We start from the raw sequence: 6,246 nt of genomic DNA, 5'->3' as shown, positions 1-6,246 counted from the left end.
ATCATCTCAAAATACAAGGAGAAGGGAAATCTGGAAAAGACAGAATAGGGGAAGCGACGATGCAGGGACTCACCAACGGACTACGGTCCACGGCGACGGCGAGGTCCGAAACCAGAAGACGACGAGCGACGACTATCCGACGAGTTGCTCCTGTCGCCGGCAACGAGGAGCCCAGGGAAGGCCGCGACACATGGAGACGCCGGCGAGTGTGACTGAGATGAGGCTCGAGTGAGACTGAGAGAGACTATAGTGGGCTAGTGTGAGAGAGAAGAGAGAGTTTCAGTATGCGAATTGAGAGAGAGAAAAAGAGAGAGAGAGAGAGAGACGTTATTTGAGAAAGATGTAAGAAAATCCAGGGAAGATGAAGAACAGTTCTTTTGAATTTTTGTTTTTCAGATGTGTAGAAATTAGTTTATGGAATAGTATTTATAAAATTGATAGCAGATGTTGTTTTATTTTTTAAATTGTTTAAAATTAATATAAATTAGCTCAATTTTAAGATTTGATTAATTTTAGGAGATAAATTTTGTTCTAACATAAAAAAAGGGGTATTTGAGTCTTTTTGTAAAATTAAATAAAAAATTATTTTTTATTTTTGCTAAATTATAAGGATATTTTAGTAAAAATATTGATATAATATATATTTTTTTTAAAAAAAAAAATGCTGACGAGGATAATATAACCCACCTGGCGTTTTATTATTTGTCTTTATTTTAATTGTATCGGTACGTATAAATTTATCATCGTAACGTAGCAAACACCTTTAAAGAATTACAGTGATGTCAATTTTGATTTCCAATAAAAGAGAATAAAGATAGAAACCATAAAAAAACGTAAGGACTTGTATTTTGTCCAAATAAGCTAATACGGAATGTTTCCCATCAGCAGAATATACGACATGATTAATTATTTATTAACATTTATCATTCAACCATGCAAGAAAGTCTTCCCTATTATTCATTGCGTTCTTTCACGTAAACTTGCATGCATAAATTAAGGGACAGGAAAAAATATTTCTTATAAAAATGGAAATTATTCACGTATTAGACAACTTGGACATACACGCTTGTTTAATTTGAGTAATGTTAGGTAATCTGTTTTTTTCAATTAATATTAGTTAATTTTTTAAATTATTTTATTTATTTTACATTATAAATTTTAAATATTAAAATTAATTGATATTGACTAATTGTTAGAGATATAACCATTAAAATTAATTAACTAAAAATTAATTTTTTATACTTTTTCGATAAGTAAAGGTAGGAAAAGCTAAGTTTATTTTATGCATAGAAAATGTATATGTTGCATTATTTCCACCTAGCAAATAAATAACAGGTTTTAATAAAAGAAAAAATCCTATGAGTTGTAATAACAAATTTTAATAAACTATATTAGGTGTATACTAAAATAATTAATTATTAAAATTAATTACAAAAATAAAATATATATTAAAATATAAAATATATATTAAAAATAAATTAAATTATATATATTTAATACAAATATATTATAACTGATATTAGTATATAAATAGTATTTTAGATTTTAAGTTCTCCCGGGTAGAATTCGAAGTTATATATGCTCGTACTTTATTTTTTAGTTTATATTTTTTGTAAGTTATACTAAAAGTTACATGTTTCCTTTTAATATAATAAATTCAAAAATTAAAAAGTAGCTCTGGATGACCATGCATATTTACTATTTATTTAGTCACCAGTCATGATAAATTAAAGATTTTAATATATGAAATATGATGGTGACTATTCAGGCAATAGTCATGATTTGGTCAAATTAAACAGGTTTAATAGTAGATGAAAATTGAGTCAGAATTTTGATTTTGAATTAATTAATTTTATCAAAAGTAAAATATATCAATTAGGTCTTTTACTATAATAAATAATAAATACGATATCTTTTTAATAATTTGTCATATAAAATTTAATAGTAATTTTTATGTATATTATTAACTATAGTAACATGTTTGTTTATGAAAAATTGTTATAGAAATAATAATTTTTGAAGTGAAATTTTATCTATTTTATTAAAATTTATGATAAATATTAAATAAAAAATAGTTAATAAATGTTATATATAAATTCAGAAGATAATAAATATTTTATATTTTTACTATTTAAAATAATATTATTCTCATGCTTATGTGAAAACAATAAAATATGTCACTATAAATAATAAAATATATTAAAAATTTTGTTTTATTTTATACTGTTTATTAACGAAAAAACATAATATATTTATCGTTTATTATCGTAGATAATTTAATCATTCAACTAAAGACTAATGAATTCAAAGTCAAAATATTCATGAATATATAGTTGTCGCTTTACTCTAGATTTAATTATTATATGGTATTGGTTTACCGATTTTCAATTAAGTTTCCACCCTAGACGCTTGTAATTAGATTATTATATATTAAATAATAAATTTTAATTAGATATTTACCAATAGTTATCTTTAAAAAGTTTATATATATTTCTTCTTTTTTTACGCTAATTGTTTGTATGTTTTATTAAGGTAAGGTAATTATATATTAGTAGATATCTAACTGAAAATTTTTATCTAATATATATAATAAATATTAATTACAAATTTTAAATGGTAAAAATAATATAATTTAAGGTTGGGTAAAACTATAGATAAACTAAATAGCAACCTATTGTAAAAGATTACAACCAAGTTGCCTCCACCACATATAGTTAATTAAGTGAAAAAAAAGCTAGAATAAAAAAAATGGTTTCATCATATATTTGGTTGATAATTTAGAAAGTGAATGAGATGGTTCATGACGATCTTGTCAAAAACAAAAAGACAAATAAACAATAATAATCTTCTTGCACTGCAATTTGATTGATAATGTTTTTATCATTGTAGAATAACCAGAGAAATTAAAAAAAATGAAAATTAAATAAAGCTGGAAATAGAATCAGCCAAAATGAGAGCCGTGATCAAAATGGTATGCATTGGCCTTATTGAGACATAGCGATCCATGAATGTTTCTCTCTCTCTTTCTCACTCTCATAAAATTAGTGCAGTGAAAAGATAAAAAGATGGGGCTATGGTAGCATTTAGTATAAATCATGGAACAAGCTAGCTTTGATTGTGAAAGTTCAAAATATGCAGCCAAGCAATGCTGATAACTACATCACAAACCCACCACAATAATTGACTAAAACTCTTAATTTTACTTTTCAAATTTATTTCTACGTTTCAAAATTATTTTCATTTTGTTCACAGTATTTAGTAACTACTCAATTTTACCTCTAAAATTAATTAATTTCTAAATACCAAAACCAATTTTTTTTTTGGACAAATGTTGAGAGTAAAAAAAAAAAAAGATTCTTTTCAATTGGATAAAAACTAATATTTTTTTATTTTTTATAATATCTTTTAACTCGATAAATCAAAATTATTTTACTGTAAATCTGAACTTTGTTTAAGAGTTTATTTTTGTCACCAAATTTTTAATGCGAAATTCAAACTATATAACCAATCTAAATTAGTTATATTATCATCAGCTGATATGATTCAAAATGAAATAAGAATTAAGTTTAAATTAGTAGAGATTATTAAAATTTAAGAAGAATAGAGCATACGTTAATAAAGAAGTACTATTGTATAAATGTGCAGGATACATGATTTCCCCTAAATAAACTAGATAGGTTAAGACTTAAGACTTAAGAGGGTAAGGTAAAAATGTTGACTCTTTGTACCCAAAGTTGTCCTCGAGTTTGCATGATTATTACGTGGAATGCCACTCACGTACGGTGCACATAATGTGCAACCATACATCACTATAATATAGCTGCACGCTTCAGAGAGAAAGAGAATTGCAATTATTAAAGAAAGAAATAACAACTTGATCTGAGAAGAAGAAGGAAAAATTAAAAAAAAAATTGCACAAGAGAACAAAATAGAGGCCCTCGTGCAAACTGATGCTTCAATGTACATCACAAACTTTAGGATTTAATAATAAATAAAGAATGAGAAAGCAAAGTAAGTAGAGAGGGGTATAAGAGGTTACATGTGTGCGTGTGGGTAGACATTCCTCTCCCTCTCTTCTGCATCCCTCTCCCACAGGGCCCCCTCTTCTCTTTCAACCAATTTCTCTTTTCTTATTATTAACATTTATGCACTTGTTTGGATGATTTTTTTTAAAATAAAAATAATTTTATATTTAGATATTTTATATAATTTTTTTATTTTTTAATTATATTTAAATATAATAATATAAAAATATTATTTATTTATTTATTATGTAAAAACATCTTTTATTTAAAAAAATATTTTTAAAAAAATGTAAATTATAAATTTTTAAAAAAATATTTTTTATTTTTTTAGTATTTTTATTTTTACTATTATAAATTTGTCAAACATATTAAAAATTAAAAAATATATTTTTTATTAATTTAATGGCACCTAAACAAACACTATAAATTAACACAATTTACTTTTTTAATCAGTATTTAGTCATTACTATATTTTTATAAACTAATATTTAAAAAAATTAAATATACTAGTAGAGTATATGTGTTTGTTAAAATTATTGGCTAATATAAATAAAAATTATGTATTCCTTAAATTTTTTCTATTATTAATAAAAAAATTTCAATAAATTTGCATAAATTAATTTTAAAATAGAATTAATTTGAGTGTAGCTAGTGTAAACTTGAAAAATCAAAATGGTTGGTACGAGGTTATCTATGTGTTTAAATTAGTCTATTTTTTTTGTCAAATTGTAATGCTTTTTGCAAGTTACAAGAAGAAAATAAATAATAGCTATATATATCAAGTTTAGATATAAAAAACTTAAAATTTATAGTCTTATATTTTACCTGGGTGAATATCTCACCCGATTCCTCATAATTACCTTAGGACTATGAGTTTCTTCACAAAAAAAAAATCTAATCCGGCTCCTGATATTTTTTTTGGAATTAAAAAAAAATAACATTGATTTTTTTTGGTACAAAAGACTAATCAATCCCATAAAAATAAAGCTCAAGAGTCGAGTTGGGTTTTTTTTTTTGTCAAAAACTCCGGAGACTATTTAGAGTTTTTTTGCATATTTTACCCACATATCTCATTTTGGGTATTAAACAACCAAATATATATATATATATATATATATATATATATATATATATATATATATATATATTTTAGCATAAATTCAACATATTTCTATTTACTAATATCGGAACATATTTACAGATTTAATAAACGGCTATAAAGCCTATATGTAGTGGGAAACAAAAAATATTTGAATTTGTATTTTTGTGTAATATATTTGGAATCTTTATTACAGTAAAAATCTCTTACAATTATGTATTTCAACCAATTATTCCCACGCCTTTTCTTCCAACCCAAACGTGCTTCTATCTATCCTATCTGTAGTTCCGTGAATATCTTTAAATATCCACCTATAGTCCTATATCATATGCACATTCCTGTCTTATAATTTGATCTAAATATTAGCATGTATTGTATATATATATATTGTATTAAATAATCTAGGGGTATTTGTATATATACTGTTTCTATCTGTATTTTTTCCTTCTTCTTTCTTTTTTCTTTTAAAGTTTGCTTACTATGATTGGTCCGACAGAATTCAGTTCAATTATTTGATCTTTAATTATTGCGGTCCAAAAATGGACCCTGTTAAGCCATTTTTATCTCTTCATTACAAGGTTCTCTAAATTAAATCCACTAGCTTATTAATGTTCACCTCAGATCAGGAAATAATTAACAAGTTAGGAAATTCATTCCATAAAAGAACCTTGCAAATTCACCCACGTATATGCTTGGTTTTCGCAGTAATTATTATTATGTAAATATCTTTTTTCAGTCTCTAATAATTTGTTTAAAAGATAAAACATTATTCATTCACAATTTAAAAATTTTTAATCTACCTCTAATTATATATTTAAGGACTTGGTTTAAACCGTTTCTAATACTAGAATAAGTGGTCTTTAATACATTTTCAATTCACCATTTACAAGAGTTGTTTAAGCCAATTAATTAAATTATTAGAGATTGATTAAAAATTTTTAAATTATAAAAAAAATATTTGTCTTTGAACAAATTATCAAACATCAAAAAATACATTTACTCTTATTATCAACTAGTCATCCGTGAGCTAAGGAAAATGAGATTATTATAATTCTAAATATAATAGTATATAAGAATTGTTAAATTTTTTAATTCTAAAGCCATCTATGTTAAATTATTAAA

Source organism: Arachis hypogaea, chromosome 10, assembly GCF_003086295.3.
Source record: "Arachis hypogaea cultivar Tifrunner chromosome 10, arahy.Tifrunner.gnm2.J5K5, whole genome shotgun sequence".
Lineage (NCBI taxonomy): Eukaryota > Viridiplantae > Streptophyta > Magnoliopsida > Fabales > Fabaceae > Arachis > Arachis hypogaea.
Note: the sequence above shows the minus strand (reverse complement) of the source record.